The sequence below is a fragment of the Hyla sarda genome, unplaced genomic scaffold (genome assembly GCF_029499605.1).
Source record: "Hyla sarda isolate aHylSar1 unplaced genomic scaffold, aHylSar1.hap1 scaffold_2484, whole genome shotgun sequence".
NCBI lineage: Eukaryota > Metazoa > Chordata > Amphibia > Anura > Hylidae > Hyla > Hyla sarda.
In genome coordinates this window covers 1-24,462 of record NW_026609171.1, presented here as the reverse complement: position 1 = coordinate 24,462, position 24,462 = coordinate 1, and the positions used below count along the sequence as shown (strand labels likewise).

Here is a 24,462-nt window from a genome sequence, read left to right as displayed (position 1 = left end):
TATGTATAATGTTGTAAAAATGCTCTAGAAGCTAAAGTCGCAGAAATGTCACACATATTTGGCCTGCAACTTTCTGTGCGACAAATTCAGACAGGAAAAATCAGTATAAATCCTTAGAAAATTATCCCCCAGTGTCTCCATCTGCTGGCGGTATTGAATAAGCATTGCTGCACTGATGGGGTATGCATTAGACGAAAAAAAAGAAGAAAAAGAAGAATAATACGCCCAGAAAAGAGGCGAAAAGGAGAAAAACGTAAAAAAACGTGAAAAAAAAGTAAGAGGAAGAGAAGGGAAAAAAAGGTGGAAATGGGTTTAAAAGTGATTTCGGCGGAGAAATATATATATATATATATATATATATATATATATATGCGCACACACACACATAGATATAAACGTATTCTCCGTTGAGATATTGCAGCCGCTGCTGTGTCCAGGCCCAGGAGCCTTAGCACTGTGCTGTGATGTCACTCAATACCACTGACATCACTAGGTGTAAACAACATCTCTCCTTTGCTGTGTATGTGACTATGGAGCTGTTTGGTGATGTCGTCTATTACGGCCTTCATAGAAGCAACAGGAGATTGTTGCATCCATCTTGAACCCTCAGAACTACAGTGCTATGATGTCACTCACTTCCACAGGCCTTGCAGAGTGTAAACAACAACAACCCAGCTTTGTTGTGTATGTAACCAAAGGGATTTGTGATGTCACCTAGAACCTTCACAGCAGCGACAGCTTTATGAGGAGCATCAGCACTGCTCTGCCTGAGCAGAACCATCACCGCCATAGGTTGTCAAATAACCCGGATTTAACCCACACAGGTAAGTCCAATGGGGTGCAGGCATGTCCTCTATGCTTACAGCTTCCCGTGGGTGTTGGTTTGATACCGTTTGGGGACAGCCAAGGAGGCATCTGCAGGCAACAAAGGTAGGTGTGTGCTTGTGTGTGTGTTTCCTATGCAGATCCTAAGCCCAGTGTCACATGCAAGTAGGAGGAGTAAGAAGGGTTCCTGGCAAATCCGGGTTATGGATTGCATTTAAAAAGGCCCCGTGGGAGTGCAATGGGCCCCTGTCTTGCTGCTTAGCAATAATGGTATGGGTTTAGGTTCTGCTGTGTGTACTGGTGGTTGACTGCCCCCCAGCCCAGAGTGTGCATGGAAAATTGTCTGGCAGCCTCCCTGACAGCAAGCAGTGATAGTGCCCATGAAGGGGACCTTGTTGGGCCCGCCCCTTTCACGGTTATCGCTTCTCGGCCTTTTGGCTAAGATCAAGTGTAGTTCTGCTCACTTGGTCTGGCCAGAGGGTGTCTGGGGTACCCGGCTCCTTTGCCTGGGGGGATCGTCCTTCTTAACGGAGGGACTTCACCCCCCTGCTGCTATCAGGGAGCCGGCTTAGTCCCCAGACAACGGGAGGCGATCCCCACCTACCTACTTCGGTGGGGGAGGTGTCTGGACATCATGGACATGGAGGAAGATTGCGGTTTTTCTTCGGAAGGCGTGCCGCCTTTTGCGAGACTTCGGAATGGAGTTCGTATTTCCCTGCTCGATGTCCGGAAGAAGGAAAGAGGCCTTGTCTTTGTCGTGGAAGAAGTGCTGTTTAAGTTGCTGGAAGTCAAGAGGGAGCAAATCCTATCCATGCTTGAGTTTCCCAGAAGTGGATACTACGACGTGGTGCTGGCTTCTGAAGAGGACTATGAGTCATTTTGGAACATATTGCAGCAAAAGAAGGTATGTCCGGTTTTGGAAGGGGTGGAGATAGTTCCACATTTCCCACGTAGAGAACGATTGGTGACTATAAGGATGTATAGCCCATATACTTCGGAGGAGGATATCGTTACCTTTTTGTCTCGATTCTGTGACAGTGTTCTGCCTAAAGGAAAGGTATTTAATCAATATGGACTATGGACCACCAAGTGGAGGTTCCATGTGAAATTTAAAATGGCAGATGGCAAGTTAGTGATCCCCCCAGGACGGTTTAAAATTGGTTCTGTGAACGGGGATCTGTATTTTTCTGGCATGCAAGATTTTTGCCGCAAATGTAAACAGTACGGTCACAGAAAGGAGGATTGCACGTTTTTGTGGTGTTTCAAGTGTCAAGAGGAGGGTCACGACGTGGAAAATTGTCAAAAGAAAAGGAAATGCCATCTGTGTGGTGAGGAGGGCCATCTGCTTGGCTCGTGTCCTAAGAAAAAGTCTGAGAAAAATTCAGAGAAAAAGGAAGCTGTAAAAAGAAGCAGAGAGGAACCAGCTGAAGTGAAAGAACCAGAAGTGGAGCAGGTTCCAACTAGAAGACCTACAGAGCAGAAGAAGAAGAGAGAGGAGGAAGTGTATGTGCCAGTGCAGTATTTTGGTGTGCTTGGTGGTTTGTTGGAAAATTTGTCGGAAGCAGAAAGAAAAACGTTTGACAAAGATATGATGGATCTAAAGATAGGCTTGAAGAACCGGGAGGAAGAAGCTCGGGATAAAGTCTATTTTTCTTTCAAGGCAGACATGAACCGTTTTGTTGAAACGTATAAAATTCCAGGCTGGTTAGCGTCTCAAGTTAAGAAAGATATAGCAAATGGCAATATCAGTCGAGGACTGATAGACTTTCTAATGGTGTTTGCATGGAGGAAGGGGATGACCTTCTAATTTGGTTTTGCTTAATTAGAAAGTAATGTTTGGTTTTGCTATTTTATGTTGTTTCTTATTTTGTTTTTAAATGTTCTATTTTGTTTCATTAGTGTTTAAGAAAAGAAATAAAAACATGTTACCTGATGATGAACACAAAATTGAGTTCCAAATAAGATCTTGGAACTCTGAGTGAGTTCTGAGGGCTAATAAAAAAAAAAATCTGTTCTTATCAGTTTAATATCTGATACGTCCCCTATCTGGGGACCATATATTAAATGGATTTTTGAGAACGGGGGCCGATTTCGAAGCTTGCTTCCGTCGCCCTATGCATTGACCCGATATGGCAGTATCTTCGGGTACAGTGCACCACCCCCTTACAGGGTTAAAAAGAAAGATTCCTACTTTCATTGCTACCTGCTTGCTGGCTAGCCAGCTAGCCAGCCCTGTGGGCCTTGCTGCTGCTGCAGCCAAAAAACAAAAGGTGGTGCTGCTGCTGCTTCTGCTGCTTCTGCTTCTGCTTGTGTCTGGCCCCTGTTGGAGCGTCCAGGCACAGGACTTCTGCTGCTGCTGACTAAATGGCCTCCTTAATTGGATCATTTGAGTAGCCAGCACACCTGTGCAGGTAGGGCATGACATGATAGGCAGCTGCCTTGATAGCGGGTGGGTGCTGAATGTTCCTAATTGACAAAATAAGATTAATGCTTATGAAGAAATATAAAATCTCATCCCTTCCCCAATATCGCGCCACACCCCTACCCCTTAATTCCCTGGTTGAACGTGATGGACATATGTCTTTTTTCGACCGTACTAACTATGTAACTATGTAACATAACATGGGGGGGGGGGGTCTCCTGGCTGTTCACACAGGTGTGTCATTGCTGTACATTGACCATGCATTGCTTCTGTGGTATTGCAAAGGCAAAGACAAATGCTTCCAGCCATCCATTGCACTAATGGATTGGTCATCAGCTGGCTGTCTATGTCCCGCATCAATATAGACCAAAGTACAGAGGGTTAGGCTATGCTATTGTGCACCTACCTGATGCATCAGAAGGTGTGAGGCCCTTGCTAAATTCTGTGCACAGACTTTGAGATCTATGCTTTAGACTGTATCTAAACCTGCTCCAACATGGACTGACATTCTGGCCTACTTTCAGCCGATGCGACTTGTCTGTCGCTGAACAGTCGCTTTTTATGTATTCAGCACCTATGTATAATGTTGTAAAAATGCTCTAGAAGCTAAAGTCGCAGAAATGTCACACATATTTGGCCTGCAACTTTCTGTGCGACAAATTCAGACAGGAAAAATCAGTATAAATCCTTAGAAAATTATCCCCCAGTGTCTCCATCTGCTGGCGGTATTGAATAAGCATTGCTGCACTGATGGGGTATGCATTAGACGAAAAAAAAGAAGAAAAAGAAGAATAATACGCCCAGAAAAGAGGCGAAAAGGAGAAAAACGTAAAAAAACGTGAAAAAAAAGTAAGAGGAAGAGAAGGGAAAAAAAGGTGGAAATGGGTTTAAAAGTGATTTCGGCGGAGAAATATATATATATATATATATATATATATATATATATATATATATATATATGCGCACACACACACATAGATATAAACGTATTCTCCGTTGAGATATTGCAGCCGCTGCTGTGTCCAGGCCCAGGAGCCTTAGCACTGTGCTGTGATGTCACTCAATACCACTGACATCACTAGGTGTAAACAACATCTCTCCTTTGCTGTGTATGTGACTATGGAGCTGTTTGGTGATGTCGTCTATTACGGCCTTCATAGAAGCAACAGGAGATTGTTGCATCCATCTTGAACCCTCAGAACTACAGTGCTATGATGTCACTCACTTCCACAGGCCTTGCAGAGTGTAAACAACAACAACCCAGCTTTGTTGTGTATGTAACCAAAGGGATTTGTGATGTCACCTAGAACCTTCACAGCAGCGACAGCTTTATGAGGAGCATCAGCACTGCTCTGCCTGAGCAGAACCATCACCGCCATAGGTTGTCAAATAACCCGGATTTAACCCACACAGGTAAGTCCAATGGGGTGCAGGCATGTCCTCTATGCTTACAGCTTCCCGTGGGTGTTGGTTTGATACCGTTTGGGGACAGCCAAGGAGGCATCTGCAGGCAACAAAGGTAGGTGTGTGCTTGTGTGTGTGTTTCCTATGCAGATCCTAAGCCCAGTGTCACATGCAAGTAGGAGGAGTAAGAAGGGTTCCTGGCAAATCCGGGTTATGGATTGCATTTAAAAAGGCCCCGTGGGAGTGCAATGGGCCCCTGTCTTGCTGCTTAGCAATAATGGTATGGGTTTAGGTTCTGCTGTGTGTACTGGTGGTTGACTGCCCCCCAGCCCAGAGTGTGCATGGAAAATTGTCTGGCAGCCTCCCTGACAGCAAGCAGTGATAGTGCCCATGAAGGGGACCTTGTTGGGCCCGCCCCTTTCACGGTTATCGCTTCTCGGCCTTTTGGCTAAGATCAAGTGTAGTATCTGTTCTTATCAGTTTAATATCTGATACGTCCCCTATCTGGGGACCATATATTAAATGGATTTTTGAGAACGGGGGCCGATTTCGAAGCTTGCTTCCGTCGCCCTATGCATTGACCCGATATGGCAGTATCTTCGGGTACAGTGCACCACCCCCTTACAGGGTTAAAAAGAAAGATTCCTACTTTCATTGCTACCTGCTTGCTGGCTAGCCAGCTAGCCAGCCCTGTGGGCCTTGCTGCTGCTGCAGCCAAAAAACAAAAGGTGGTGCTGCTGCTGCTTCTGCTGCTTCTGCTTCTGCTTGTGTCTGGCCCCTGTTGGAGCGTCCAGGCACAGGACTTCTGCTGCTGCTGACTAAATGGCCTCCTTAATTGGATCATTTGAGTAGCCAGCACACCTGTGCAGGTAGGGCATGACATGATAGGCAGCTGCCTTGATAGCGGGTGGGTGCTGAATGTTCCTAATTGACAAAATAAGATTAATGCTTATGAAGAAATATAAAATCTCATCCCTTCCCCAATATCGCGCCACACCCCTACCCCTTAATTCCCTGGTTGAACGTGATGGACATATGTCTTTTTTCGACCGTACTAACTATGTAACTATGTAACATAACATGGGGGGGGGTCTCCTGGCTGTTCACACAGGTGTGTCATTGCTGTACATTGACCATGCATTGCTTCTGTGGTATTGCAAAGGCAAAGACAAATGCTTCCAGCCATCCATTGCACTAATGGATTGGTCATCAGCTGGCTGTCTATGTCCCGCATCAATATAGACCAAAGTACAGAGGGTTAGGCTATGCTATTGTGCACCTACCTGAGGCATCAGAAGGTGCGAGGCCCTTGCTAAATTCTGTGCACAGACTTTGAGATCTATGCTTTAGACTGTATCTAAACCTGCTCCAACATGGACTGACATTCTGGCCTACTTTCAGCCGATGCGACTTGTCTGTCGCTGAACAGTCGCTTTTTATGTATTCAGCACCTATGTATAATGTTGTAAAAATGCTCTAGAAGCTAAAGTCGCAGAAATGTCACACATATTTGGCCTGCAACTTTCTGTGCGACAAATTCAGACAGGAAAAATCAGTATAAATCCTTAGAAAATTATCCCCCAGTGTCTCCATCTGCTGGCGGTATTGAATAAGCATTGCTGCACTGATGGGGTATGCATTAGACGAAAAAAAAGAAGAAAAAGAAGAATAATACGCCCAGAAAAGAGGCGAAAAGGAGAAAAACGTAAAAAAACGTGAAAAAAAAGTAAGAGGAAGAGAAGGGAAAAAAAGGTGGAAATGGGTTTAAAAGTGATTTCGGCGGAGAAATATATATATATATATATATATATATATATATATATATATATATATGCGCACACACACACATAGATATAAACGTATTCTCCGTTGAGATATTGCAGCCGCTGCTGTGTCCAGGCCCAGGAGCCTTAGCACTGTGCTGTGATGTCACTCAATACCACTGACATCACTAGGTGTAAACAACATCTCTCCTTTGCTGTGTATGTGACTATGGAGCTGTTTGGTGATGTCGTCTATTACGGCCTTCATAGAAGCAACAGGAGATTGTTGCATCCATCTTGAACCCTCAGAACTACAGTGCTATGATGTCACTCACTTCCACAGGCCTTGCAGAGTGTAAACAACAACAACCCAGCTTTGTTGTGTATGTAACCAAAGGGATTTGTGATGTCACCTAGAACCTTCACAGCAGCGACAGCTTTATGAGGAGCATCAGCACTGCTCTGCCTGAGCAGAACCATCACCGCCATAGGTTGTCAAATAACCCGGATTTAACCCACACAGGTAAGTCCAATGGGGTGCAGGCATGTCCTCTATGCTTACAGCTTCCCGTGGGTGTTGGTTTGATACCGTTTGGGGACAGCCAAGGAGGCATCTGCAGGCAACAAAGGTAGGTGTGTGCTTGTGTGTGTGTTTCCTATGCAGATCCTAAGCCCAGTGTCACATGCAAGTAGGAGGAGTAAGAAGGGTTCCTGGCAAATCCGGGTTATGGATTGCATTTAAAAAGGCCCCGTGGGAGTGCAATGGGCCCCTGTCTTGCTGCTTAGCAATAATGGTATGGGTTTAGGTTCTGCTGTGTGTACTGGTGGTTGACTGCCCCCCAGCCCAGAGTGTGCATGGAAAATTGTCTGGCAGCCTCCCTGACAGCAAGCAGTGATAGTGCCCATGAAGGGGACCTTGTTGGGCCCGCCCCTTTCACGGTTATCGCTTCTCGGCCTTTTGGCTAAGATCAAGTGTAGTATCTGTTCTTATCAGTTTAATATCTGATACGTCCCCTATCTGGGGACCATATATTAAATGGATTTTTGAGAACGGGGGCCGATTTCGAAGCTTGCTTCCGTCGCCCTATGCATTGACCCGATATGGCAGTATCTTCGGGTACAGTGCACCACCCCCTTACAGGGTTAAAAAGAAAGATTCCTACTTTCATTGCTACCTGCTTGCTGGCTAGCCAGCTAGCCAGCCCTGTGGGCCTTGCTGCTGCTGCAGCCAAAAAACAAAAGGTGGTGCTGCTGCTGCTTCTGCTGCTTCTGCTTCTGCTTGTGTCTGGCCCCTGTTGGAGCGTCCAGGCACAGGACTTCTGCTGCTGCTGACTAAATGGCCTCCTTAATTGGATCATTTGAGTAGCCAGCACACCTGTGCAGGTAGGGCATGACATGATAGGCAGCTGCCTTGATAGCGGGTGGGTGCTGAATGTTCCTAATTGACAAAATAAGATTAATGCTTATGAAGAAATATAAAATCTCATCCCTTCCCCAATATCGCGCCACACCCCTACCCCTTAATTCCCTGGTTGAACGTGATGGACATATGTCTTTTTTCGACCGTACTAACTATGTAACTATGTAACATAACATGGGGGGGGGTCTCCTGGCTGTTCACACAGGTGTGTCATTGCTGTACATTGACCATGCATTGCTTCTGTGGTATTGCAAAGGCAAAGACAAATGCTTCCAGCCATCCATTGCACTAATGGATTGGTCATCAGCTGGCTGTCTATGTCCCGCATCAATATAGACCAAAGTACAGAGGGTTAGGCTATGCTATTGTGCACCTACCTGATGCATCAGAAGGTGCGAGGCCCTTGCTAAATTCTGTGCACAGACTTTGAGATCTATGCTTTAGACTGTATCTAAACCTGCTCCAACATGGACTGACATTCTGGCCTACTTTCAGCCGATGCGACTTGTCTGTCGCTGAACAGTCGCTTTTTATGTATTCAGCACCTATGTATAATGTTGTAAAAATGCTCTAGAAGCTAAAGTCGCAGAAATGTCACACATATTTGGCCTGCAACTTTCTGTGCGACAAATTCAGACAGGAAAAATCAGTATAAATCCTTAGAAAATTATCCCCCAGTGTCTCCATCTGCTGGCGGTATTGAATAAGCATTGCTGCACTGATGGGGTATGCATTAGACGAAAAAAAAGAAGAAAAAGAAGAATAATACGCCCAGAAAAGAGGCGAAAAGGAGAAAAACGTAAAAAAACGTGAAAAAAAAGTAAGAGGAAGAGAAGGGAAAAAAAGGTGGAAATGGGTTTAAAAGTGATTTCGGCGGAGAAATATATATATATATATATATATATATATATATATATATATATATATATGCGCACACACACACATAGATATAAACGTATTCTCCGTTGAGATATTGCAGCCGCTGCTGTGTCCAGGCCCAGGAGCCTTAGCACTGTGCTGTGATGTCACTCAATACCACTGACATCACTAGGTGTAAACAACATCTCTCCTTTGCTGTGTATGTGACTATGGAGCTGTTTGGTGATGTCGTCTATTACGGCCTTCATAGAAGCAACAGGAGATTGTTGCATCCATCTTGAACCCTCAGAACTACAGTGCTATGATGTCACTCACTTCCACAGGCCTTGCAGAGTGTAAACAACAACAACCCAGCTTTGTTGTGTATGTAACCAAAGGGATTTGTGATGTCACCTAGAACCTTCACAGCAGCGACAGCTTTATGAGGAGCATCAGCACTGCTCTGCCTGAGCAGAACCATCACCGCCATAGGTTGTCAAATAACCCGGATTTAACCCACACAGGTAAGTCCAATGGGGTGCAGGCATGTCCTCTATGCTTACAGCTTCCCGTGGGTGTTGGTTTGATACCGTTTGGGGACAGCCAAGGAGGCATCTGCAGGCAACAAAGGTAGGTGTGTGCTTGTGTGTGTGTTTCCTATGCAGATCCTAAGCCCAGTGTCACATGCAAGTAGGAGGAGTAAGAAGGGTTCCTGGCAAATCCGGGTTATGGATTGCATTTAAAAAGGCCCCGTGGGAGTGCAATGGGCCCCTGTCTTGCTGCTTAGCAATAATGGTATGGGTTTAGGTTCTGCTGTGTGTACTGGTGGTTGACTGCCCCCCAGCCCAGAGTGTGCATGGAAAATTGTCTGGCAGCCTCCCTGACAGCAAGCAGTGATAGTGCCCATGAAGGGGACCTTGTTGGGCCCGCCCCTTTCACGGTTATCGCTTCTCGGCCTTTTGGCTAAGATCAAGTGTAGTATCTGTTCTTATCAGTTTAATATCTGATACGTCCCCTATCTGGGGACCATATATTAAATGGATTTTTGAGAACGGGGGCCGATTTCGAAGCTTGCTTCCGTCGCCCTATGCATTGACCCGATATGGCAGTATCTTCGGGTACAGTGCACCACCCCCTTACAGGGTTAAAAAGAAAGATTCCTACTTTCATTGCTACCTGCTTGCTGGCTAGCCAGCTAGCCAGCCCTGTGGGCCTTGCTGCTGCTGCAGCCAAAAAACAAAAGGTGGTGCTGCTGCTGCTTCTGCTGCTTCTGCTTCTGCTTGTGTCTGGCCCCTGTTGGAGCGTCCAGGCACAGGACTTCTGCTGCTGCTGACTAAATGGCCTCCTTAATTGGATCATTTGAGTAGCCAGCACACCTGTGCAGGTAGGGCATGACATGATAGGCAGCTGCCTTGATAGCGGGTGGGTGCTGAATGTTCCTAATTGACAAAATAAGATTAATGCTTATGAAGAAATATAAAATCTCATCCCTTCCCCAATATCGCGCCACACCCCTACCCCTTAATTCCCTGGTTGAACGTGATGGACATATGTCTTTTTTCGACCGTACTAACTATGTAACTATGTAACATAACATGGGGGGGGGTCTCCTGGCTGTTCACACAGGTGTGTCATTGCTGTACATTGACCATGCATTGCTTCTGTGGTATTGCAAAGGCAAAGACAAATGCTTCCAGCCATCCATTGCACTAATGGATTGGTCATCAGCTGGCTGTCTATGTCCCGCATCAATATAGACCAAAGTACAGAGGGTTAGGCTATGCTATTGTGCACCTACCTGATGCATCAGAAGGTGCGAGGCCCTTGCTAAATTCTGTGCACAGACTTTGAGATCTATGCTTTAGACTGTATCTAAACCTGCTCCAACATGGACTGACATTCTGGCCTACTTTCAGCCGATGCGACTTGTCTGTCGCTGAACAGTCGCTTTTTATGTATTCAGCACCTATGTATAATGTTGTAAAAATGCTCTAGAAGCTAAAGTCGCAGAAATGTCACACATATTTGGCCTGCAACTTTCTGTGCGACAAATTCAGACAGGAAAAATCAGTATAAATCCTTAGAAAATTATCCCCCAGTGTCTCCATCTGCTGGCGGTATTGAATAAGCATTGCTGCACTGATGGGGTATGCATTAGACGAAAAAAAAGAAGAAAAAGAAGAATAATACGCCCAGAAAAGAGGCGAAAAGGAGAAAAACGTAAAAAAACGTGAAAAAAAAGTAAGAGGAAGAGAAGGGAAAAAAAGGTGGAAATGGGTTTAAAAGTGATTTCGGCGGAGAAATATATATATATATATATATATATATATATATATATATATATATATATGCGCACACACACACATAGATATAAACGTATTCTCCGTTGAGATATTGCAGCCGCTGCTGTGTCCAGGCCCAGGAGCCTTAGCACTGTGCTGTGATGTCACTCAATACCACTGACATCACTAGGTGTAAACAACATCTCTCCTTTGCTGTGTATGTGACTATGGAGCTGTTTGGTGATGTCGTCTATTACGGCCTTCATAGAAGCAACAGGAGATTGTTGCATCCATCTTGAACCCTCAGAACTACAGTGCTATGATGTCACTCACTTCCACAGGCCTTGCAGAGTGTAAACAACAACAACCCAGCTTTGTTGTGTATGTAACCAAAGGGATTTGTGATGTCACCTAGAACCTTCACAGCAGCGACAGCTTTATGAGGAGCATCAGCACTGCTCTGCCTGAGCAGAACCATCACCGCCATAGGTTGTCAAATAACCCGGATTTAACCCACACAGGTAAGTCCAATGGGGTGCAGGCATGTCCTCTATGCTTACAGCTTCCCGTGGGTGTTGGTTTGATACCGTTTGGGGATAGCCAAGGAGGCATCTGCAGGCAACAAAGGTAGGTGTGTGCTTGTGTGTGTGTTTCCTATGCAGATCCTAAGCCCAGTGTCACATGCAAGTAGGAGGAGTAAGAAGGGTTCCTGGCAAATCCGGGTTATGGATTGCATTTAAAAAGGCCCCGTGGGAGTGCAATGGGCCCCTGTCTTGCTGCTTAGCAATAATGGTATGGGTTTAGGTTCTGCTGTGTGTACTGGTGGTTGACTGCCCCCCAGCCCAGAGTGTGCATGGAAAATTGTCTGGCAGCCTCCCTGACAGCAAGCAGTGATAGTGCCCATGAAGGGGACCTTGTTGGGCCCGCCCCTTTCACGGTTATCGCTTCTCGGCCTTTTGGCTAAGATCAAGTGTAGTATCTGTTCTTATCAGTTTAATATCTGATACGTCCCCTATCTGGGGACCATATATTAAATGGATTTTTGAGAACGGGGGCCGATTTCGAAGCTTGCTTCCGTCGCCCTATGCATTGACCCGATATGGCAGTATCTTCGGGTACAGTGCACCACCCCCTTACAGGGTTAAAAAGAAAGATTCCTACTTTCATTGCTACCTGCTTGCTGGCTAGCCAGCTAGCCAGCCCTGTGGGCCTTGCTGCTGCTGCAGCCAAAAAACAAAAGGTGGTGCTGCTGCTGCTTCTGCTGCTTCTGCTTCTGCTTGTGTCTGGCCCCTGTTGGAGCGTCCAGGCACAGGACTTCTGCTGCTGCTGACTAAATGGCCTCCTTAATTGGATCATTTGAGTAGCCAGCACACCTGTGCAGGTAGGGCATGACATGATAGGCAGCTGCCTTGATAGCGGGTGGGTGCTGAATGTTCCTAATTGACAAAATAAGATTAATGCTTATGAAGAAATATAAAATCTCATCCCTTCCCCAATATCGCGCCACACCCCTACCCCTTAATTCCCTGGTTGAACGTGATGGACATATGTCTTTTTTCGACCGTACTAACTATGTAACTATGTAACATAACATGGGGGGGGGGTCTCCTGGCTGTTCACACAGGTGTGTCATTGCTGTACATTGACCATGCATTGCTTCTGTGGTATTGCAAAGGCAAAGACAAATGCTTCCAGCCATCCATTGCACTAATGGATTGGTCATCAGCTGGCTGTCTATGTCCCGCATCAATATAGACCAAAGTACAGAGGGTTAGGCTATGCTATTGTGCACCTACCTGATGCATCAGAAGGTGCGAGGCCCTTGCTAAATTCTGTGCACAGACTTTGAGATCTATGCTTTAGACTGTATCTAAACCTGCTCCAACATGGACTGACATTCTGGCCTACTTTCAGCCGATGCGACTTGTCTGTCGCTGAACAGTCGCTTTTTATGTATTCAGCACCTATGTATAATGTTGTAAAAATGCTCTAGAAGCTAAAGTCGCAGAAATGTCACACATATTTGGCCTGCAACTTTCTGTGCGACAAATTCAGACAGGAAAAATCAGTATAAATCCTTAGAAAATTATCCCCCAGTGTCTCCATCTGCTGGCGGTATTGAATAAGCATTGCTGCACTGATGGGGTATGCATTAGACGAAAAAAAAGAAGAAAAAGAAGAATAATACGCCCAGAAAAGAGGCGAAAAGGAGAAAAACGTAAAAAAACGTGAAAAAAAAGTAAGAGGAAGAGAAGGGAAAAAAAGGTGGAAATGGGTTTAAAAGTGATTTCGGCGGAGAATATATATATATATATATATATATATATATATATATATATATATATGCGCACACACACACATAGATATAAACGTATTCTCCGTTGAGATATTGCAGCCGCTGCTGTGTCCAGGCCCAGGAGCCTTAGCACTGTGCTGTGATGTCACTCAATACCACTGACATCACTAGGTGTAAACAACATCTCTCCTTTGCTGTGTATGTGACTATGGAGCTGTTTGGTGATGTCGTCTATTACGGCCTTCATAGAAGCAACAGGAGATTGTTGCATCCATCTTGAACCCTCAGAACTACAGTGCTATGATGTCACTCACTTCCACAGGCCTTGCAGAGTGTAAACAACAACAACCCAGCTTTGTTGTGTATGTAACCAAAGGGATTTGTGATGTCACCTAGAACCTTCACAGCAGCGACAGCTTTATGAGGAGCATCAGCACTGCTCTGCCTGAGCAGAACCATCACCGCCATAGGTTGTCAAATAACCCGGATTTAACCCACACAGGTAAGTCCAATGGGGTGCAGGCATGTCCTCTATGCTTACAGCTTCCCGTGGGTGTTGGTTTGATACCGTTTGGGGACAGCCAAGGAGGCATCTGCAGGCAACAAAGGTAGGTGTGTGCTTGTGTGTGTGTTTCCTATGCAGATCCTAAGCCCAGTGTCACATGCAAGTAGGAGGAGTAAGAAGGGTTCCTGGCAAATCCGGGTTATGGATTGCATTTAAAAAGGCCCCGTGGGAGTGCAATGGGCCCCTGTCTTGCTGCTTAGCAATAATGGTATGGGTTTAGGTTCTGCTGTGTGTACTGGTGGTTGACTGCCCCCCAGCCCAGAGTGTGCATGGAAAATTGTCTGGCAGCCTCCCTGACAGCAAGCAGTGATAGTGCCCATGAAGGGGACCTTGTTGGGCCCGCCCCTTTCACGGTTATCGCTTCTCGGCCTTTTGGCTAAGATCAAGTGTAGTATCTGTTCTTATCAGTTTAATATCTGATACGTCCCCTATCTGGGGACCATATATTAAATGGATTTTTGAGAACGGGGGCCGATTTCGAAGCTTGCTTCCGTCGCCCTATGCATTGACCCGATATGGCAGTATCTTCGGGTACAGTGCACCACCCCCTTACAGGGTTAAAAAGAAAGATTCCTACTTTCATTGCTACCTGCTTGCTGGCTAGCCAGCTAGCCAGCCCTGTGGGCCTTGCTGCTGCTGCAGCCAAAAAACAAAAGGTGGTGCTGCTGCTGCTTCTGCTGCTTCTGCTTCTGCTTGTGTCTGGCCCCTGTTGGAGCGTCCAGGCACAGGACTTCTGCTGCTGCTGACTAAATGGCCTCCTTAATTGGATCATTTGAGTAGCCAGCACACCTGTGCAGGTAGGGCATGACATGATAGGCAGCTGCCTTGATAGCGGGTGGGTGCTGAATGTTCCTAATTGACAAAATAAGATTAATGCTTATGAAGAAATATAAAATCTCATCCCTTCCCCAATATCGCGCCACACCCCTACCCCTTAATTCCCTGGTTGAACGTGATGGACATATGTCTTTTTTCGACCGTACTAACTATGTAACATAACATGGGGGGGGGGGTCTCCTGGCTGTTCACACAGGTGTGTCATTGCTGTACATTGACCATGCATTGCTTCTGTGGTATTGCAAAGGCAAAGACAAATGCTTCCAGCCATCCATTGCACTAATGGATTGGTCATCAGCTGGCTGTCTATGTCCCGCATCAATATAGACCAAAGTACAGAGGGTTAGGCTATGCTATTGTGCACCTACCTGATGCATCAGAAGGTGCGAGGCCCTTGCTAAATTCTGTGCACAGACTTTGAGATCTATGCTTTAGACTGTATCTAAACCTGCTCCAACATGGACTGACATTCTGGCCTACTTTCAGCCGATGCGACTTGTCTGTCGCTGAACAGTCGCTTTTTATGTATTCAGCACCTATGTATAATGTTGTAAAAATGCTCTAGAAGCTAAAGTCGCAGAAATGTCACACATATTTGGCCTGCAACTTTCTGTGCGACAAATTCAGACAGGAAAAATCAGTATAAATCCTTAGAAAATTATCCCCCAGTGTCTCCATCTGCTGGCGGTATTGAATAAGCATTGCTGCACTGATGGGGTATGCATTAGACGAAAAAAAAGAAGAAAAAGAAGAATAATACGCCCAGAAAAGAGGCGAAAAGGAGAAAAACGTAAAAAAACGTGAAAAAAAAGTAAGAGGAAGAGAAGGGAAAAAAAGGTGGAAATGGGTTTAAAAGTGATTTCGGCGGAGAAATATATATATATATATATATATATATATATATATATATATGCGCACACACACACATAGATATAAACGTATTCTCCGTTGAGATATTGCAGCCGCTGCTGTGTCCAGGCCCAGGAGCCTTAGCACTGTGCTGTGATGTCACTCAATACCACTGACATCACTAGGTGTAAACAACATCTCTCCTTTGCTGTGTATGTGACTATGGAGCTGTTTGGTGATGTCGTCTATTACGGCCTTCATAGAAGCAACAGGAGATTGTTGCATCCATCTTGAACCCTCAGAACTACAGTGCTATGATGTCACTCACTTCCACAGGCCTTGCAGAGTGTAAACAACAACAACCCAGCTTTGTTGTGTATGTAACCAAAGGGATTTGTGATGTCACCTAGAACCTTCACAGCAGCGACAGCTTTATGAGGAGCATCAGCACTGCTCTGCCTGAGCAGAACCATCACCGCCATAGGTTGTCAAATAACCCGGATTTAACCCACACAGGTAAGTCCAATGGGGTGCAGGCATGTCCTCTATGCTTACAGCTTCCCGTGGGTGTTGGTTTGATACCGTTTGGGGACAGCCAAGGAGGCATCTGCAGGCAACAAAGGTAGGTGTGTGCTTGTGTGTGTGTTTCCTATGCAGATCCTAAGCCCAGTGTCACATGCAAGTAGGAGGAGTAAGAAGGGTTCCTGGCAAATCCGGGTTATGGATTGCATTTAAAAAGGCCCCGTGGGAGTGCAATGGGCCCCTGTCTTGCTGCTTAGCAATAATGGTATGGGTTTAGGTTCTGCTGTGTGTACTGGTGGTTGACTGCCCCCCAGCCCAGAGTGTGCATGGAAAATTGTCTGGCAGCCTCCCTGACAGCAAGCAGTGATAGTGCCCATGAAGGGGACCTTGTTGGGCCCGCCCCTTTCACGGTTATCGCTTCTCGGCCTTTTGGCTAAGATCAAGTGTAGTATCTGTTCTTATCAGTTTAATATCTGATACGTCCCCTATCTGGGGACCATATATTAAATGGATTTTTGAGAACGGGGGCCGATTTCGAAGCTTGCTTCCGTCGCCCTATGCATTGACCCGATATGGCAGTATCTTCGGGTACAGTGCACCACCCCCTTACAGGGTTAAAAAGAAAGATTCCTACTTTCATTGCTACCTGCTTGCTGGCTAGCCAGCTAGCCAGCCCTGTGGGCCTTGCTGCTGCTGCAGCCAAAAAACAAAAGGTGGTGCTGCTGCTGCTTCTGCTGCTTCTGCTTCTGCTTGTGTCTGGCCCCTGTTGGAGCGTCCAGGCACAGGACTTCTGCTGCTGCTGACTAAATGGCCTCCTTAATTGGATCATTTGAGTAGCCAGCACACCTGTGCAGGTAGGGCATGACATGATAGGCAGCTGCCTTGATAGCGGGTGGGTGCTGAATGTTCCTAATTGACAAAATAAGATTAATGCTTATGAAGAAATATAAAATCTCATCCCTTCCCCAATATCGCGCCACACCCCTACCCCTTAATTCCCTGGTTGAACGTGATGGACATATGTCTTTTTTCGACCGTACTAACTATGTAACTATGTAACATAACATGGGGGGGGGTCTCCTGGCTGTTCACACAGGTGTGTCATTGCTGTACATTGACCATGCATTGCTTCTGTGGTATTGCAAAGGCAAAGACAAATGCTTCCAGCCATCCATTGCACTAATGGATTGGTCATCAGCTGGCTGTCTATGTCCCGCATCAATATAGACCAAAGTACAGAGGGTTAGGCTATGCTATTGTGCACCTACCTGATGCATCAGAAGGTGCGAGGCCCTTGCTAAATTCTGTGCACAGACTTTGAGATCTATGCTTTAGACTGTATCTAAACCTGCTCCAACATGGACTGACATTCTGGCCTACTTTCAGCCGATGCGACTTGTCTGTCGCTGAACAGTCGCTTTTTATGTATTCAGCACCTATGTATAATGTTGTAAAAATGCTCTAGAAGCTAAAGTCGCAGAAATGTCACACATATTTGGCCTGCAACTTTCTGTGCGACAAATTCAGACAGGAAAAATCAGTATAAATCCTTAGAAAATTATCCCCCAGTGTCTCCATCTGCTGGCGGTATTGAATAAGCATTGCTGCACTGATGGGGTATGCATTAGACGAAAAAAAAGAAGAAAAAGAAGAATAATACGCCCAGAAAAGAGGCGAAAAGGAGAAAAACGTAAAAAAACGTGAAAAAAAAGTAAGAGGAAGAGAAGGGAAAAAAAGGTGGAAATGGGTTTAAAAGTGATTTCGGCGGAGAAATATATATATATATATATATATATATATATATATATATATATATATATATGCGCACACACACACATAGATATAAACGTATTCTCCGTTGAGATATTGCAGCCGCTGCTGTGTCCAGGCCCAGGAGCCTTAGCACTGTGCTGTGATGTCACTCAATACCACTGACATCACTAGGTGTAAACAACATCTCTCCTTTGCTGTGTATGTGACTATGGAGCTGTTTGGTGATGTCGTCTATTACGGCCTTCATAGAAGCAACAGGAGATTGTTGCATCCATCTTGAACCCTCAGAACTACAGTGCTATGATGTCACTCACTTCCACAGGCCTTGCAGAGTGTAAACAACAACAACCCAGCTTTGTTGTGTATGTAACCAAAGGGATTTGTGATGTCACCTAGAACCTTCACAGCAGCGACAGCTTTATGAGGAGCATCAGCACTGCTCTGCCTGAGCAGAACCATCACCGCCATAGGTTGTCAAATAACCCGGATTTAACCCACACAGGTAAGTCCAATGGGGTGCAGGCATGTCCTCTATGCTTACAGCTTCCCGTGGGTGTTGGTTTGATACCGTTTGGGGATAGCCAAGGAGGCATCTGCAGGCAACAAAGGTAGGTGTGTGCTTGTGTGTGTGTTTCCTATGCAGATCCTAAGCCCAGTGTCACATGCAAGTAGGAGGAGTAAGAAGGGTTCCTGGCAAATCCGGGTTATGGATTGCATTTAAAAAGGCCCCGTGGGAGTGCAATGGGCCCCTGTCTTGCTGCTTAGCAATAATGGTATGGGTTTAGGTTCTGCTGTGTGTACTGGTGGTTGACTGCCCCCCAGCCCAGAGTGTGCATGGAAAATTGTCTGGCAGCCTCCCTGACAGCAAGCAGTGATAGTGCCCATGAAGGGGACCTTGTTGGGCCCGCCCCTTTCACGGTTATCGCTTCTCGGCCTTTTGGCTAAGATCAAGTGTAGTATCTGTTCTTATCAGTTTAATATCTGATACGTCCCCTATCTGGGGACCATATATTAAATGGATTTTTGAGAACGGGGGCCGATTTCGAAGCTTGCTTCCGTCGCCCTATGCATTGACCCGATATGGCAGTATCTTCGGGTACAGTGCACCACCCCCTTACAGGGTTAAAAAGAAAGATTCCTACTTTCATTGCTACCTGCTTGCTGGCTAGCCAGCTAGCCAGCCCTGTGGGCCTTGCTGCTGCTGCAGCCAAAAAACAAAAGGTGGTGCTGCTGCTGCTTCTGCTGCTTCTGCTTCTGCTTGTGTCTGGCCCCTGTTGGAGCGTCCAGGCACAGGACTTCTGCTGCTGCTGACTAAATGGCCTCCTTAATTGGATCATTTGAGTAGCCAGCACACCTGTGCAGGTAGGGCATGACATGATAGGCAGCTGCCTTGATAGCGGGTGGGTGCTGAATGTTCCTAATTGACAAAATAAGATTAATGCTTATGAAGAAATATAAAATCTCATCCCTTCCCCAATATCGCGCCACACCCCTACCCCTTAATTCCCTGGTTGAACGTGATGGACATATGTCTTTTTTCGACCGTACTAACTATGTAACTATGTAACATAACATGGGGGGGGGGTCTCCTGGCTGTTCACACAGGTGTGTCATTGCTGTACATTGACCATGCATTGCTTCTGTGGTATTGCAAAGGCAAAGACAAATGCTTCCAGCCATCCATTGCACTAATGGATTGGTCATCAGCTGGCTGTCTATGTCCCGCATCAATATAGACCAAAGTACAGAGGGTTAGGCTATGCTATTGTGCACCTACCTGATGCATCAGAAGGTGCGAGGCCCTTGCTAAATTCTGTGCACAGACTTTGAGATCTATGCTTTAGACTGTATCTAAACCTGCTCCAACATGGACTGACATTCTGGCCTACTTTCAGCCGATGCGACTTGTCTGTCGCTGAACAGTCGCTTTTTATGTATTCAGCACCTATGTATAATGTTGTAAAAATGCTCTAGAAGCTAAAGTCGCAGAAATGTCACACATATTTGGCCTGCAACTTTCTGTGCGACAAATTCAGACAGGAAAAATCAGTATAAATCCTTAGAAAATTATCCCCCAGTGTCTCCATCTGCTGGCGGTATTGAATAAGCATTGCTGCACTGATGGGGTATGCATTAGACGAAAAAAAAGAAGAAAAAGAAGAATAATACGCCCAGAAAAGAGGCGAAAAGGAGAAAAACGTAAAAAAACGTGAAAAAAAAGTAAGAGGAAGAGAAGGGAAAAAAAGGTGGAAATGGGTTTAAAAGTGATTTCGGCGGAGAAATATATATATATATATATATATATATATATATATATATATATATATGCGCACACACACACATAGATATAAACGTATTCTCCGTTGAGATATTGCAGCCGCTGCTGTGTCCAGGCCCAGGAGCCTTAGCACTGTGCTGTGATGTCACTCAATACCACTGACATCACTAGGTGTAAACAACATCTCTCCTTTGCTGTGTATGTGACTATGGAGCTGTTTGGTGATGTCGTCTATTACGGCCTTCATAGAAGCAACAGGAGATTGTTGCATCCATCTTGAACCCTCAGAACTACAGTGCTATGATGTCACTCACTTCCACAGGCCTTGCAGAGTGTAAACAACAACAACCCAGCTTTGTTGTGTATGTAACCAAAGGGATTTGTGATGTCACCTAGAACCTTCACAGCAGCGACAGCTTTATGAGGAGCATCAGCACTGCTCTGCCTGAGCAGAACCATCACCGCCATAGGTTGTCAAATAACCCGGATTTAACCCACACAGGTAAGTCCAATGGGGTGCAGGCATGTCCTCTATGCTTACAGCTTCCCGTGGGTGTTGGTTTGATACCGTTTGGGGACAGCCAAGGAGGCATCTGCAGGCAACAAAGGTAGGTGTGTGCTTGTGTGTGTGTTTCCTATGCAGATCCTAAGCCCAGTGTCACATGCAAGTAGGAGGAGTAAGAAGGGTTCCTGGCAAATCCGGGTTATGGATTGCATTTAAAAAGGCCCCGTGGGAGTGCAATGGGCCCCTGTCTTGCTGCTTAGCAATAATGGTATGGGTTTAGGTTCTGCTGTGTGTACTGGTGGTTGACTGCCCCCCAGCCCAGAGTGTGCATGGAAAATTGTCTGGCAGCCTCCCTGACAGCAAGCAGTGATAGTGCCCATGAAGGGGACCTTGTTGGGCCCGCCCCTTTCACGGTTATCGCTTCTCGGCCTTTTGGCTAAGATCAAGTGTAGTATCTGTTCTTATCAGTTTAATATCTGATACGTCCCCTATCTGGGGACCATATATTAAATGGATTTTTGAGAACGGGGGCCGATTTCGAAGCTTGCTTCCGTCGCCCTATGCATTGACCCGATATGGCAGTATCTTCGGGTACAGTGCACCACCCCCTTACAGGGTTAAAAAGAAAGATTCCTACTTTCATTGCTACCTGCTTGCTGGCTAGCCAGCTAGCCAGCCCTGTGGGCCTTGCTGCTGCTGCAGCCAAAAAACAAAAGGTGGTGCTGCTGCTGCTTCTGCTGCTTCTGCTTCTGCTTGTGTCTGGCCCCTGTTGGAGCGTCCAGGCACAGGACTTCTGCTGCTGCTGACTAAATGGCCTCCTTAATTGGATCATTTGAGTAGCCAGCACACCTGTGCAGGTAGGGCATGACATGATAGGCAGCTGCCTTGATAGCGGGTGGGTGCTGAATGTTCCTAATTGACAAAATAAGATTAATGCTTATGAAGAAATATAAAATCTCATCCCTTCCCCAATATCGCGCCACACCCCTACCCCTTAATTCCCTGGTTGAACGTGATGGACATATGTCTTTTTTCGACCGTACTAACTATGTAACATAACATGGGGGGGGGGGGTCTCCTGGCTGTTCACACAGGTGTGTCATTGCTGTACATTGACCATGCATTGCTTCTGTGGTATTGCAAAGGCAAAGACAAATGCTTCCAGCCATCCATTGCACTAATGGATTGGTCATCAGCTGGCTGTCTATGTCCCGCATCAATATAGACCAAAGTACAGAGGGTTAGGCTATGCTATTGTGCACCTACCTGATGCATCAGAAGGTGCGAGGCCCTTGCTAAATTCTGTGCACAGACTTTGAGATCTATGCTTTAGACTGTATCTAAACCTGCTCCAACATGGACTGACATTCTGGCCTACTTTCAGCCGATGCGACTTGTCTGTCGCTGAACAGTCGCTTTTTATGTATTCAGCACCTATGTATAATGTTGTAAAAATGCTCTAGAAGCTAAAGTCGCAGAAATGTCACACATATTTGGCCTGCAACTTTCTGTGCGACAAATTCAGACAGGAAAAATCAGTATAAATCCTTAGAAAATTATCCCCCAGTGTCTCCATCTGCTGGCGGTATTGAATAAGCATTGCTGCACTGATGGGGTATGCATTAGACGAAAAAAAAGAAGAAAAAGAAGAATAATACGCCCAGAAAAGAGGCGAAAAGGAGAAAAACGTAAAAAAACGTGAAAAAAAAGTAAGAGGAAGAGAAGGGAAAAAAAGGTGGAAATGGGTTTAAAAGTGATTTCGGCGGAGAAATATATATATATATATATATATATATATATATATATATATATATGCGCACACACACACATAGATATAAACGTATTCTCCGTTGAGATATTGCAGCCGCTGCTGTGTCCAGGCCCAGGAGCCTTAGCACTGTGCTGTGATGTCACTCAATACCACTGACATCACTAGGTGTAAACAACATCTCTCCTTTGCTGTGTATGTGACTATGGAGCTGTTTGGTGATGTCGTCTATTACGGCCTTCATAGAAGCAACAGGAGATTGTTGCATCCATCTTGAACCCTCAGAACTACAGTGCTATGATGTCACTCACTTCCACAGGCCTTGCAGAGTGTAAACAACAACAACCCAGCTTTGTTGTGTATGTAACCAAAGGGATTTGTGATGTCACCTAGAACCTTCACAGCAGCGACAGCTTTATGAGGAGCATCAGCACTGCTCTGCCTGAGCAGAACCATCACCGCCATAGGTTGTCAAATAACCCGGATTTAACCCACACAGGTAAGTCCAATGGGGTGCAGGCATGTCCTCTATGCTTACAGCTTCCCGTGGGTGTTGGTTTGATACCGTTTGGGGACAGCCAAGGAGGCATCTGCAGGCAACAAAGGTAGGTGTGTGCTTGTGTGTGTGTTTCCTATGCAGATCCTAAGCCCAGTGTCACATGCAAGTAGGAGGAGTAAGAAGGGTTCCTGGCAAATCCGGGTTATGGATTGCATTTAAAAAGGCCCCGTGGGAGTGCAATGGGCCCCTGTCTTGCTGCTTAGCAATAATGGTATGGGTTTAGGTTCTGCTGTGTGTACTGGTGGTTGACTGCCCCCCAGCCCAGAGTGTGCATGGAAAATTGTCTGGCAGCCTCCCTGACAGCAAGCAGTGATAGTGCCCATGAAGGGGACCTTGTTGGGCCCGCCCCTTTCACGGTTATCGCTTCTCGGCCTTTTGGCTAAGATCAAGTGTAGTATCTGTTCTTATCAGTTTAATATCTGATACGTCCCCTATCTGGGGACCATATATTAAATGGATTTTTGAGAACGGGGGCCGATTTCGAAGCTTGCTTCCGTCGCCCTATGCATTGACCCGATATGGCAGTATCTTCGGGTACAGTGCACCACCCCCTTACAGGGTTAAAAAGAAAGATTCCTACTTTCATTGCTACCTGCTTGCTGGCTAGCCAGCTAGCCAGCCCTGTGGGCCTTGCTGCTGCTGCAGCCAAAAAACAAAAGGTGGTGCTGCTGCTGCTTCTGCTGCTTCTGCTTCTGCTTGTGTCTGGCCCCTGTTGGAGCGTCCAGGCACAGGACTTCTGCTGCTGCTGACTAAATGGCCTCCTTAATTGGATCATTTGAGTAGCCAGCACACCTGTGCAGGTAGGGCATGACATGATAGGCAGCTGCCTTGATAGCGGGTGGGTGCTGAATGTTCCTAATTGACAAAATAAGATTAATGCTTATGAAGAAATATAAAATCTCATCCCTTCCCCAATATCGCGCCACACCCCTACCCCTTAATTCCCTGGTTGAACGTGATGGACATATGTCTTTTTTCGACCGTACTAACTATGTAACTATGTAACATAACATGGGGGGGGGGGGGGTCTCCTGGCTGTTCACACAGGTGTGTCATTGCTGTACATTGACCATGCATTGCTTCTGTGGTATTGCAAAGGCAAAGACAAATGCTTCCAGCCATCCATTGCACTAATGGATTGGTCATCAGCTGGCTGTCTATGTCCCGCATCAATATAGACCAAAGTACAGAGGGTTAGGCTATGCTATTGTGCACCTACCTGATGCATCAGAAGGTGCGAGGCCCTTGCTAAATTCTGTGCACAGACTTTGAGATCTATGCTTTAGACTGTATCTAAACCTGCTCCAACATGGACTGACATTCTGGCCTACTTTCAGCCGATGCGACTTGTCTGTCGCTGAACAGTCGCTTTTTATGTATTCAGCACCTATGTATAATGTTGTAAAAATGCTCTAGAAGCTAAAGTCGCAGAAATGTCACACATATTTGGCCTGCAACTTTCTGTGCGACAAATTCAGACAGGAAAAATCAGTATAAATCCTTAGAAAATTATCCCCCAGTGTCTCCATCTGCTGG

General features: G+C 45.9%; 10 non-coding genes across 10 annotated transcripts; all 10 read left to right on the top strand.

Moving 5' to 3' along the window:
- Window positions 1–2,786: 2,786 nt before the first annotated feature.
- On the top strand, window positions 2,787–2,986 carry LOC130323460 (U2 spliceosomal RNA). The gene has a single exon (XR_008868762.1). It is a non-coding gene; the product is annotated as a U2 spliceosomal RNA (small nuclear RNA).
- Window positions 2,987–5,079: 2,093 nt separating this feature from the next.
- Window positions 5,080–5,270, top strand: LOC130323450 (U2 spliceosomal RNA). The gene has a single exon (XR_008868754.1). It is a non-coding gene; the product is annotated as a U2 spliceosomal RNA (small nuclear RNA).
- Window positions 5,271–7,356: 2,086 nt separating this feature from the next.
- On the top strand, window positions 7,357–7,547 carry LOC130323449 (U2 spliceosomal RNA). Its single transcript, XR_008868753.1, has one exon. It is a non-coding gene; the product is annotated as a U2 spliceosomal RNA (small nuclear RNA).
- A 2,088-nt stretch (window positions 7,548–9,635) lies between these two features.
- Window positions 9,636–9,826, top strand: LOC130323448 (U2 spliceosomal RNA). Its single transcript, XR_008868752.1, has one exon. It is a non-coding gene; the product is annotated as a U2 spliceosomal RNA (small nuclear RNA).
- A 2,088-nt stretch (window positions 9,827–11,914) lies between these two features.
- Window positions 11,915–12,105, top strand: LOC130323447 (U2 spliceosomal RNA). Its single transcript, XR_008868751.1, has one exon. It is a non-coding gene; the product is annotated as a U2 spliceosomal RNA (small nuclear RNA).
- Window positions 12,106–14,191: 2,086 nt separating this feature from the next.
- Window positions 14,192–14,382, top strand: LOC130323463 (U2 spliceosomal RNA). The gene has a single exon (XR_008868765.1). It is a non-coding gene; the product is annotated as a U2 spliceosomal RNA (small nuclear RNA).
- Window positions 14,383–16,456: 2,074 nt separating this feature from the next.
- LOC130323462 (U2 spliceosomal RNA) lies at window positions 16,457–16,647 on the top strand. The gene has a single exon (XR_008868764.1). It is a non-coding gene; the product is annotated as a U2 spliceosomal RNA (small nuclear RNA).
- A 2,090-nt stretch (window positions 16,648–18,737) lies between these two features.
- On the top strand, window positions 18,738–18,928 carry LOC130323461 (U2 spliceosomal RNA). Its single transcript, XR_008868763.1, has one exon. It is a non-coding gene; the product is annotated as a U2 spliceosomal RNA (small nuclear RNA).
- Window positions 18,929–21,015: 2,087 nt separating this feature from the next.
- LOC130323458 (U2 spliceosomal RNA) lies at window positions 21,016–21,206 on the top strand. The gene has a single exon (XR_008868761.1). It is a non-coding gene; the product is annotated as a U2 spliceosomal RNA (small nuclear RNA).
- A 2,079-nt stretch (window positions 21,207–23,285) lies between these two features.
- On the top strand, window positions 23,286–23,476 carry LOC130323446 (U2 spliceosomal RNA). Its single transcript, XR_008868750.1, has one exon. It is a non-coding gene; the product is annotated as a U2 spliceosomal RNA (small nuclear RNA).
- Window positions 23,477–24,462: the final 986 nt, after the last annotated feature.